Source organism: Pinus tabuliformis, chromosome 5_2 (assembly GCF_031772625.1).
Source record: "Pinus tabuliformis cultivar Carrire ecotype Pingquan chromosome 5_2, CPIR1, whole genome shotgun sequence".
In the NCBI taxonomy this organism is placed as follows: Eukaryota; Viridiplantae; Streptophyta; class Pinopsida; order Pinales; family Pinaceae; genus Pinus; species Pinus tabuliformis.
In genome coordinates, this window is record NC_142306.1 from 772348057 (window position 1) to 772361389 (window position 13333).

Consider the following 13333-nt stretch of genomic DNA (forward strand, 5'->3'; position numbering starts at 1 on the left):
TGACTTTTTGCATTTTTACCATTACCCAAATCCTCTCATGCCCAGCTTCCCACTCCAATCAGACTCTGAAACTTCCATGACCTAAAAACCCAATTCACAGAATAGTTTCATTTGTCACACAAATTTCGTATTCTCTTCTGGGTATTGGTGGAAAGACCAGATGAACTTGAGCTGTGCATGGAGAAAGTTTGTTATTAGCGCATTTTTCTCACTGGAATTTCTCTAGGTACCTCCATTACATAAAATTAAAAGAAAATACCTATATATAGTTTCACAAGTGAGTGGTGGTCTATAAAGTGCTTAAAAAAATAAAAATAAAAATACGTCCATGGACCATGCGCCACATGCCTCACCTCCTCCATAACATAGCATGCAGGGCTTAAACCATGCCTAAGGGAAAAATAAATATCACTTGGCACCTGTGGCGACCATTTGGACACGCAGATACCATGGGCCCACCTGCACCTAGCTACCATGGAACCACCTACATGTATTACACGCGTTGATGTAACAATCAGAATCAGGAAGCCGGGCAACTTGAGGAAGGGGCGGGCATTGGAATCATTACGCTTGCGAGGTAGAACAATAGAGCCACCATGAATTTGTCTAACTATGGAGCCATCATGAATTTGCTGGGATCACCTCATAATACTATTGATCAATTTTAACATAAACAATCCCACTGGACCTTCAAGAGAAAATTTGCAGAACAAAACATAAAATTTTCTAGCAATTGAACGATAGCAAAATAGAAATACTTTCGTTTATAGACCTTTCCATGGGTGCCTTCTCCAATTTTAGAGCCAACAGATGTCAATTGTGGGTCGATTAGGAATCTTTCGTGTAGCCGGAATTCGCAGGGAGGCGGAGGCAAAACTCGTTCTTTGTGAAGTAGAGGTAAAGAATTTAGAGCTGATATTTCTGTAATTTTGCTTGTTTTCAGCAAGGGCAGCCCAATAATTTCCTTCGATTTTCATTAGCCATAGGTTAGGAGATTGGAACCTGCTATGTTCATTCAAAATCATTTCGAGTAGCTACAATGCATTACATAATGCTTGGTGGTAGTGCATGCATTTTTAAACAAAACATCAGTCAATAATACACGTTTCCTTTAAATTGACACTTTCAATGCATGTTCCATGCTCGATCCACATGTAATACATGTGTGGTGCTCTATGTTCAGTGTTAAAAAACAATTAATCGACCAACTTTATATTATTTAATTTATTTAAACATTAAATAAATTTTTGGCCCATCCTGTGACCACTTGTCTAGCTTACTATAACATCTTTCATGCATGTTCTACAAGGATGGTTTCAAATTATTTTTAGATCATTCACCAATTGTGATAATAAATTTTTGGCCCATCCTGTGACCACTTGTCTAGCCTACTATAACATCTTTCATGCATGTTCTACAAGGATGGTTTCAAATTATTTTAAGATCATTCACCAATTATGATATTAAGTTGCAGAAGCATGAGAAGCGATTGACCTAGTTCCAGCCAAATATTAAAGCTAAATAAGAAGTAGTTCTTTAAACGCCAACCCCATGAAGTATAGGTTTGTTGAGTAAATCTTCCTGAATATTCAGAGGTAAATTCGAAGCCTATGGGCTATAACTATCCATGCCCTTAGGGTCACTGCACAATATCTCAAAGGCAACACAAGCCTCGAGAGTACGTTTGTACAGGTTGGTCTGGCTAAAAACATAGAGAAACAAGAGAAGAGAAGCTTTGGTATTGGTCTGGTCAATTCCTATCCGGGTACTGGACCCAGGGCCGACAATGCAAATTCTGAAACTGCCCTTCCTGGTTCCTCTACCATTTTTGATAAACTGCTGGAAAAAGATGATGAAATTGTATGGCTGAGAGATAATGGCCAGGAACCTGATCATCCACAACAACAAAAGTCGTCAGATATAGGACAGGGCCAGGACAAGGATTTCATGGCTCAACCAGCCAGCGATGCAGACTATTTTTTGTCTTCAATCCCCTGAATTCTGCCTGCAAAATCCAATTGGGAAGCATTCACTGAATTCCGAAGCATTTAGTAAAGGTATACTTGCATTTCATTTCATAATTCAACTATATGAATGAAAGTATAATTATTATTGTTTTTTTTGGAACAAGCCTATGACATTGTGGTTCCAAAGGTGGTATTGCAAGGCAGACCATAGCCATTCCCTCCCAACATTGTTTTTCCAAGAATCTCACGCCAATTCATATGGAGAATCTCTCTTTCATTAGAAGCTATGTGCAACTTTTTTAACAGAGGTATGAGCATAAATTTTTTGAGATCGTTATGAGCAGAACTAAGACTGTAATCGAAGGAGATGCAATACCTCAATTATTTTGCTAATGACTTATTTTGCAATGTTGAAAAGATTATCAATAACTCCAAAGGCAGACCAGGGAACACGAGCGAGTTGAAGTGTTATTGTCCCTATGATTTTGGCTATTAGCTATAACCATACTAGGTATGTATGTTATTTCCTTAACCTACAAATTAAAAAAACCTTTCTACTTCTATGCTATCTTCCCCACTTGAACATCTCAAATAAACTAAAATATCAAATTTGATTTAAGAATGGAAAGCTTAGCTAATGCACCAGGGGAAAGAAATAAAACAAGGAAACTATCAATTCCCTGAGTGGTCTTTAAACAAGGGAGACCATAGTCAGTCTGTCTTCATCAACCATATGTACCTCCAGAAGCCAAAACCTGTGTTTCGACACTTTGAGGGTTTACTTAAAAAAAAAAAGATAACTGATTTCCCTCTAGAGGACTACTAGATTTGGAGACCAAAACCATAAATCCAAACTCCTGAAAAAATAACAGCGAGTCGAGGATTTGTTCACTTATTTCCTCTTCAAAGCTGAAGTAATGGTGGTGAGCCTTCTCAAATAAATGTGATTTAACAAGGGGATATTAAAACCTAGAAATATGCATGGGAAACATCAACGAGGAAAACTCGAAGGTCACAGCAAGGTGCTGCATATCCTGTAGTATCCCGACAGACCCTTTATGCACAAGAGAGATGGAAAACAATAAGCGTTAGTTTCCAAGAGTGAAAAACTTCAATATATAAAAGAAAAACCCTCAATAGGTGAAATAGGTAAGACATACAGATTCAGGTCAGGCACAAGGAAGCCTGTATCAGAAAGGCACTCAAACAATTTCATTAACCTTTAGACAGATATTAATCCACTGCACTCCAAGCTGCAAACTTAAATAACTACTATGCCATTGGTTCTTGTGTTGCTTACCTTGCTTACCTTGTCTTATGTGGTGCAGGTGTAGATGAAAGGAGACTCCATCAAATTATAACAAAAGACTCAGGTATAAACACCAGCAAAATGTGAGACAAAGCTCACACAACTTCATCAATCAATTTACTCAATTACATCACACTTATATAGGAAACTCAATTCTGTTCAACCACTCATAACTAATTATTCTGTTCAACCACTAATAACTAACTATTCTGTTCAACCACTCATAACTAACTAATTCTATTTCTGCATTATTCTCACATCCTCCCTTAATGGAGAAATGGATTTTCTACAATACCTAACTGACTTCTAAAAACTTCAAATTTGATTTTACCAAGGGGCTTAGTAAATATATCAGCCACATTATCCTTGGTGTTACAAAATATCAATCCAATTTCATTTGACTCAATTTTCTCACGTACAAAGTGGTACTGTAACTCAACGTGTTTTGTTCTAGCATGGTAAACTGGATTATGTGCTAATTTGATAGCACTCTGATTATCACAATTGATACATGTTGCACCACTTTGCGCTTCTTCAAGATCAGCAAGAACTCTCCGCAACCAAATAGCTTCACAGGTGGCATTGGTCAAAGCTTTGTACTCTGATTCTGTTGAAGATAATGAAATAGTTGGCTGTTTCTTACTACTCCAAGATACGACCCCTGATCCAATATGAAATGCATAGCCAAAGGTAGATCGTCTGTCATCTGGATTTCCTGCCCAATCTGAATCAGAAAAACCTGTCAGTACAACATCAGATACATCAGTATACATAATACCAAGATTCACTGTTCCCTTTAAGTATCGAAGAACTTTCTTTGCAGCATTCCAGTGATTTCCTGAAGGCTTAGCCATGAATTGACTAAGGATACTGACTGAGTATGCAATGTCTGGTCTGGTAGTGGTGAGATAGTTCAAACTTCCCACTAACTGACGATATAATGTTCCATCTGCCTCTTTCGATCCATCTTCTTTGTACAACTTTGCATTCTGTTCTAAGGGAGTTGACATAGCTTTGCAATCTGTCATATTGAACTTTTTAAGAATCTCCTTTGTATATTTGCTTTGAGAGATCAAAGTTTTACCAGGTTCTCTCCATACCTCAATGCCTAAACAGTAATGCATTTCACCCAAATCTTTCATTTCAAAAACCTGTGACAACTGAACTTTAATTTCTTCAATTAACTTGTGAGCACTGCCTGTTATGATAAGATCATCCACATACAAAGATATTAAAGCAACATTTCCTTTTTCATCTTTCTTAACATACAAGTTAGGATCATTTTTGCTTTTCACAAATCCATTCTGAAGAAAGAAGGTATCAATCTTTACATACCATGATCTTGGTGCCTGTTTCAACCCATACAATGCCTTTTTTAACCTGCAAACCAGATGCTCCTGTCCCTGTTTGACAAACCCTTCAGGTTGAACCAAATAAACTTCTTCCTTTAAATCACCATTTAGAAAAGCAGATTTGACATCCAATTGATGTATATTCCAATTATGTTTTGTGGCTAAGGCAATCAGTAATCTAATTGTATTCAACTTAGCTACTGGTGCAATAGTGTCTTCATAATCAATTCCCTCCTGTTGAGCATATCCTTTTGCTACTAATATTGCCTTAAATTTATCAATTGTACCATTTGCTTTAAATTTTGTTTTGTACAACCATTTGCTTCCAATTGGAACTTTATTTTCAGGAAGTTCCACTAATTCCCATGTTTGATTTTTCATAATAGAAGCATACTCATCATTCATAGCATTAATCCATGGTTCATGTTGTTTAGCCTGCTCATAATCAATTGGTTCTTCAACATTCATTATATTAGACATTAAGGCATAGTCTCTATACCTTTCAGGAAGCCGAGTCTGTCGGGATGACCTTCTTGGTGTGGGTGTTCCATCCATGATTCGTTGGCTTTGAGGTGTATCACCTCCTTGTGATGACTCACTGCTGCTAGATGTGCTCATACTACTGCTATCATTCTGATCCTGTACCTGTACCTGGACCTGTTCCTGTTCCTGCTTAATCAAAGTATCAAGCTTGAGATGTGCATCATTAGAAATATGCCATGTATCATTCTTTGTGTTACTTTTATCAGTCTGCCCATGAAACAATACATCACGACTTGCAAATAGTTTATGGGAACTTGGATCAAACAATTTATAGGCTTTCTGATCCGTACAATATCCAATAAAAACACACTTGATGGACTTGGCATCAAGTTTTCTTCTGTTAGCATTAGGAATATGAGCAAAAGCAGTACATCCAAAGACTTTGAAATGACTCACATTAGGTTTATAACCATAAAGAACCTCAAAAGGAGTTTGAAAAACTAATTTCTTAGTGGGACATCGATTCTTCAGATAAACAGCAGTGTTAATGGCTTCTGCCCAGAAACCATTGGAGATGTTCTTACCTTGCAGCATACTACGAGCAGATTCCACCAAGGTTCTATTCCATCGCTCAGCAACACCATTTTGCTGAGGGGTATGTGGCACTGTGAACTGTTGTTGAATTCCATTAGATTTACAATAGGTGTTAAATGCTTTTGATTTATATTCACCCCCTTGATCAGATCTGAGTATTTTGATGCACTTTCCTATTTTTTTTTCAACCATATTTCGAAACTCTTTAAAATACTCAAATATATCACTTTTCCTTCTAGTGAAATAGACCCAGGTATATCTAGATCTATCATCAATAAAAATAACAAAGTATGTAGCACCACCAAGGGACCTAGTTTGCATAGGGCCACATACATCAGTGTGAATTAATTCAAGTATATCATACTTTCGTTTCTCAGTATGAACAGGAAACTCTTCTCTATGCTGCTTACCAAGTGCACAAGCTTCACATGGTAAATGTTCACACTTCATAACAGGAAGACCTTCAACCATTGATTTCCTTTGTAACAACGATAAATCATTGTAATTGAGGTGCCCATACCTGTGATGCCATAATTCTGCTGTCGATGTCTCTTGAGATGTCAATGCAACATGGCGCTTGACTGTCACATCCAATCTGTATAATCCTCCAACCCTGGTACCTGTAGAAACAACCTTGTAGTGGTCCTGAACATCTTTCACTATACACCCCAATTTACCAAATTCTACTTTTAAATGATTATCAGTGATAGCGGAAACAGATAGCAAATTCTTTTTAAGAGCAGGTACATACATCACATTATGAATCTGTCGCATTTGTCCATTAGGTAAGTACACATTTATTATGCCATAGCCTTGAACTTTAAGTGACCTATCATCTCCTAGGTAAATGTGTGTACCATCAGATTTCTCGTAATATTTATCATACCATTCTTTATTACAAGTCATGTGTGCCGATGCACCAGAATCTATAAACCAAGCATTCTCATCATCAGTTTCAGCAGACAATGCAGCATCAGAAAGAAATAACTTAAGATTTTTAAATCCATCATTCACTGAGGTGTCTCTGTTTATGTAATTTCCATTATGCCTGCTATGTCTTTGATTTGATTCATTATTCTTTCTCCTATAGCAATCTTTAGCCAGATGTCCAGGTTTTCCACAATAATGACATTCAATGTTCCTTTTAACATAAGAATCAGGAGGTGCCTTACCTTTCTGCTTTGCTTGAAAACGGCCTCTGTTTCTGTCCCATGGTCTCCCTCGGAATGGTCTTTGGCCTCTTGCAGTCAAAGCCAAATCAGAACCATTTGTCTCCAGTTCAAAAGTTTTCATGCGCTCTTCTTCTTGAAGAAGAATTCCAGCCAAGTCTTCAAATGTAGGAGGTGTCGGTCTAGCTGAGAGAGCTGAAATAAAGACTTTATAGTCTGGGACTAACCCCTTTAAAGTAATAGTTACCAAGTCTGTACTAGAAACCTTTTCACCAATATCACCAAGCTTATCACTAAAGTCTTTAATTCGGGAAACAAAGTTACTAATGCTTTCATTGGTATCCATTTTGATAGATAGCATCTTTGTTTTTAAAAATAAAATACCGTTTGCATTAGTAGTCTCAAACAAACCTTTGAGAGTGTCCCATGTCGCCTTTGAAGTTTCACAGTCCCGAATGTGAGGAATAATATTGTCCTTCACTGACATGCGTAGCAACACCCTTGCTTTTATTTCATGCTTCTCCCAATCTTGAGTGTTAGTAGGAGGTTGAGGCTTGGTCTCGTCACCTTTTACAATTGGCCAGAGATTGTATGCCTCCAGTACTGTGATGATCTTAAATTTCCAATTTACATAGTTTTCTCCATCAAGTTTTGAAGACTCATTTAAATATGAATCTGCAAGGGGATTAGCCATTTCTCCACCAATGACCAAATTCAAAAAAAAAATTGCAAGCTTCTTAAACAATAATACACACCACACAATCTTAAAAATGCACCATCCACTGTTTTAAACAAAGCGTTGCAGGAAATCAAGAGTGTTGATTCTTCAAAGCAGCTTCTGCAATTGCAACCACAGCAGATATTCTTCAACAGGGAGCACAAAACTTACAACAGCAACAGCAGTCGCAACAGAACATACATCAGCAGCAAGCTCAAAGTACGCAGCAACAACAACCACATCATCATATACTTCAGCAGCAAGCTTTAAATGTGTTGTCACAACAAACACAGCAGCATGTCACGCATCATGCTCAGAATGTGCCGCAGCAGCAATCACAGATTCATGTTGTGCAGCAACAAATACAGCAACAGTCATCAAGGCAGAAACAATACATCACAGCATCAAGTATTACAGCATTTGCAACAGTCTTACATTCCATTCGCAGATAAAAATACAAGGGTGACGAGTCTCCCGTGGACAAGATCCGTTGACGAGTCTCAACGGGCTCTCCACACACCTCAGCGCTCACACTAAAACAGAAAACTCACACAGCAATCCTCGGCACACTGCCCACTGCCTCGGAGTTGGTTCACGGCGATCTGCTCCGTCTTCTTCTGGACACACCACGTATCAGCACTCCACACAGCACTCCACGCAGCCTTTCTTGCGGTCAACAGTTTAAAAAACCTCCACGCAGCCGTCTTGAGGTCTCTTCACGTACACTCTAATGGCAGAGTCACTCCCTGCCCACGAAGAGAAGAGAGGTGCAAACAAAAGAGCTCTATGCTCTGATACCAAATTACAAATTATAACAAAAGACTCAGGTATAAACACCAGCAAAATGTGAGACAAAGCTCACACAACTTCATCAATCAATTTACTCAATTACATCACACTTATATAGGAAACTCAATTCTGTTCAACCACTCATAACTAATTATTCTGTTCAACCACTCATAACTAACTATTCTGTTCAACCACTCATAACTAACTAATTCTATTTCTGCATTATTCTCACACATTTCTGCCACACCGCCATTGCTTCCACTCCTACCATTGCATGAATTTGTCTAGTGTGCTGAAGATTACGAGTACATCTTCAGAACCTCGATGCAGGTTAGCTCATGCCTCCAGAGTCTTTAAGGAAGACAACTCGAGATGAAGGGAACAGGCACCATTGTAAGACCTCAAACACTATAGAGAATGCAAAAATGTTTTCATTGTAGCTACCCAAATAAGATAATAATCACAGAAAGCCCTGGACACTTACCACATTTGTACGTGACACTTGTGTTCCATGCAAATGTGTTGGCATGTTGCAATATCTACCAGAAATAAAATGTGTTGACGTCTTGCAATACCGGGGAAAACATTGGTTAAATGGATCAGTATGGCGTACCAAAACAAAACTTTGGATAAAACAAAAAAACCAATAATAAGGTCATGGAAAGAGTTACAATGTTAGAAGTAATTAATGTCTACCACGATAATGACAAATTTTATATTTAAAATATGATAGCAAAGTTTGTATTTTATATTTGAAATGGATATATAAAAAGAATGGATAAGTTTGAAATATTTTTTATTTATATCAAGACTTTTTCTTTTTTCTTTTAAGGTTATGGTTAAGCTAGACATCAAATTGGTGTATAAGACTTTTTTGTTTGTGCAACAAGCAATCTACTTCTACGTAGAGATTTGATTGCTAAGTCTACCAAGGCATACATACTTTATCCCTCATGTTTTGAACCTACGACTTCTTTGGAGGAAGCACATCTTCTTAATCATTAGCCATTTTATATATCTATATATCTATATATCTATATATATATATATATATATATATATATATATATATATATATATATATATATATATAAATTAATGTATAGTAATAATACTGTATCTAGTGTCCATGGTAAGAAGAAAGGAAATTCAATCTAAGATTATACTTAATATTGTGTTATAGATATAATATTTAGAATAAAATAAATATTTTTGTTAATTATATGTATTGATAATGGTTTTGATGAGATTAAATGAATCAATATGTAGAGTAGGGGCCAACGAAGTAGTGATGGTGGGGGACTTAAGTAAGGCGATATAGTGGAGCTTAAGTGGCAAGAAATAGCTTATTAATTTGTTAAGGGCCACATAAGACTTTGTCTTGACCTTAGTAGCATGCCAACATTAGTCTACAGATAAAAAAAAAGTACTAGAATTCTTTAAGGTTGTATTTCTCTCTAAAAAGTATTAAGAAACATGTTTTAAGATCACCATAATTTTGATTAGTTAAAATGTTAGTAAGTTTGGTTGTGAAACAAATCATTTGAAATTGAGATATAATTTTAATATATGCATGTCATTGAAATAGGAAAAATTTTTCTATTTACAACTCTGTTAGTGTGACAAAGGTGACAGACTTTTTCATAGCAACATATTTTTCAATTTCACCAAAATCAAATTTTATTATGGAACTCATGAAAACAATTCTTATAATTGTTCTTTCATTTTCGGAGATACGTAATGTGGAGATTTAAAAAATCTCTACATAGTTTATCTCTAGAAAAGAAAGCATAAACACAACTATTTTTTTTAACAATGTTTATTTTGTTCTTTACATTCATCAAAACAAAAATATACTTTTGATTTTTTAAATAAGGGTGATCACTTCCTGATAATATCTTAATTTTTTCATTATAACTCTTTATCCCACGACTTTTTTTTTCTTCTGAAATTTTGATATAAAATATTTTTTGTATTATCGTTAATTTGCAAAATGATCCTCGATTTCTCAATGTTTTAGGTAAGACTAAACATCCTTATGCCATCTTCATTTGAGATTATGGTCATTTTGGATGGAGTTTGAAGTAGTTTTAGGACTCGCCTCTCGTTTCCCATGTTTTTTAACTTGATGTTGTACATTAGGTACCTAGTCATAGTTGTGATCTTAATGGGTGAAAGACTTGCTTCTATGAGGAGGATAGGATACTATGTATTTCCTTTAATTTTGAAATTATATGTTGTAAAATTCTTTTCAATATACTTTATCTTTCTCCATGATTCTATAAAGATACTACATCTATATTTTTTGCATCTATACAAACTATTAAGAGAAAAATTTCTATCAAAGAGGAGTTTTTTCTTATCCCATATCGAAATGTATAATGAGTTACAATTAAACTTTCCACCCTCAATTTATATTTTTGTTGATGTTGTAATGATCTTGTTACAATTATTGATTATGAGAAGTTCATATTAAGTAACTTCATCCAAGTTTTCATTGTTATATATGAAAGTATTGTAAACAATTTTATTGAATTTAACTATAATGACCTTGTTCTTTCTACTCTAAACAATCATACCAATGTTGAAACATAAATCGATAAACATTTTTAATTACTTGTAAAAATTATAAAAAATTATCATCATAAAAATATATGTGTGCGTTTGTGATCAGGGGATCTGGAAATTGCTCAAAAGTAAAATTGATCAAATTCTCCCAAATCTAGTGTGAAGTCATAGAGCTTATTGGGTCAATTCCAACGACGCTTGAATCACATCAATCCGGCATCACATGAGAGAATTTTGATGTTCTGAATTTTTTACCAACAGTAAAAGAGTTAGCTTATAAGGTTGACTCAGTAGTACAGAATGCCACGTGGCATCGTACAGACACTGACATGGAATGACACGTGGCAGGCATTGATTGTTGCACGAATAGGCAGCAAGTTAATCATAGGTGGGCACATGGTGGTGACATCAACAATATGGTAATGAGGTGGGCCAATCATAGGCCACCACATCGGCTAATTAGAGGGCACCACATGGACCTATGAGAGGCCGCCATGTGTCCTCTTTTTTGTGCTAATTTTTTTTTGGGTCGAACTGGCATTCACAAGGATCAAACCTCTAACCTCTATCAAACAATACATTGACTCTACCAATATGTCATATGAGGCGGTTGTTAACCAATTTGGTGACATTCTATTTATGGTGCAACAGATATTGGTTGGCATTAAAAATGTCAGGTAGTGAGGTTATATGAGTTACCATGTGACCAGGGCACAAGAGTTCAAGGCATATGCATAGGATGGGCCAATGGCCCTCTGTTTGATTAAATTCCAAGTGACCGTGGCAGAAGAGGGAAGGGAGAAGAGCCAATGGTCCATGTTCTAATGGAATCCCATGCGACCATGGAGGGGGCTAAACTGGTGGGGCCAACAACTCAATTTAAAATTTTATTTAATATTCGCCAACACTACTCTCTATGTCAATTCGAACCCCCAATTGGTCGATAATTGACCAACTTGATGAACCACTAAACCATAGAGTCAGTCTATTAATTAATTTATAGGGACAATGGTTTTGTAGAGAAATTAACATTTCAGAATGAAAAAATAGGCTTTTCTTGGTCATTTAAAGAATTTTTTGAGTGCAACATGAGCCTAGACAGGGTTTTTTTTTAATCTTTTGAGCAACATGGAAGTGTTGCTTTTTGAGTCTGGAGCTTGGAAACTAATGTATTAAACACTTGAGAATTTTAATAAAGTGGCCACTATAGGAAGTTAGAGCCGAAGACATAGCCCAAGATTGGTGAACTTTGTTATCAAGTTGTCTTGTTTGTGGTGTGTTTTTATCCTCTTTTCTCTATAAATTTATGCAAATTTATTTAATTTTATGTGTTTCCACAATTCTCAATCCATTGCATAAAAGGACATAAAATTGTTTGCAAATTGTTTAGTAATAGCTTCACTTTGGTTTTTTGATCATGTTTAGTATCACAACATTTCTTTGTGAAGGTTTGGTAGGATCTGTAAGGCTTTCAAATGCTTACAAGATCTAGGTTGAAGAAAGGAGGAGGAGTACTTGAAGAACCTAATTCTGAAATCAGCACAAGAAGACCACACACTCAACCAGTCATGACACATGAAGGTGAACAAGAATTAATGTATGAGGATAAAAGAGCTTTCAGAAAAACTTTCTATATTATGACTAAAATGGTGAAATTTTTGTATAATGAAAGAAAAACATGGTTGCAAGGAGAAAATTCTAATGAAATGAAATGTTATGATGGTGATGGGAGAAAGCATCCACCTCCTCCTTCTCCTTCACCTCCTTCCTCACCACCTTCTTCACCTTCTTTTTCACATAGGCCAACGCCTCCAACATCCCCAAAAGGACATGCTAAGTCTCCTTTACTTAAGCTTGATGTCAAGTTTGAATTGCCAATGTATGATGGAGAATTAAATACTGAAAAGTTGGATAATTGGGTTCGTCAAATTGAAGTTTATTGTAAGATCTAAAATATTGATGATGATGTCACAAATATCTAACATTCTTCTCTCCATTTGGGAGTTGCAATTCTTATCTAATGGGAGGCCAAGACTCAAGAATAGTAGAAGAAAAGTGGTAAAATTATTTCTTCTTCGAATTATTTTATATTTTCCTCAAAAGATGATTTTTATCCATTAGCTTACATGCAATCATAAATAATGTATTCGAATAATTTTAGACAAACTAAAGGTGAAAGTGTCCAAAGTTACATATAAGAATTTAGAAAGAGAACTTGAATCTTGGGTGTTTATTTGACCTCATATGAGGCTCGTCTTAAATATATAGGAGGATTGCATAGTTATTTGAGACATATTGTACTTATGTTTAACCTCACCAATCTAGACGAAGTATGTTTCAGGCTACTCATTTAGAATCAAGAGGCAAGAATGTTCGTCAAGAAT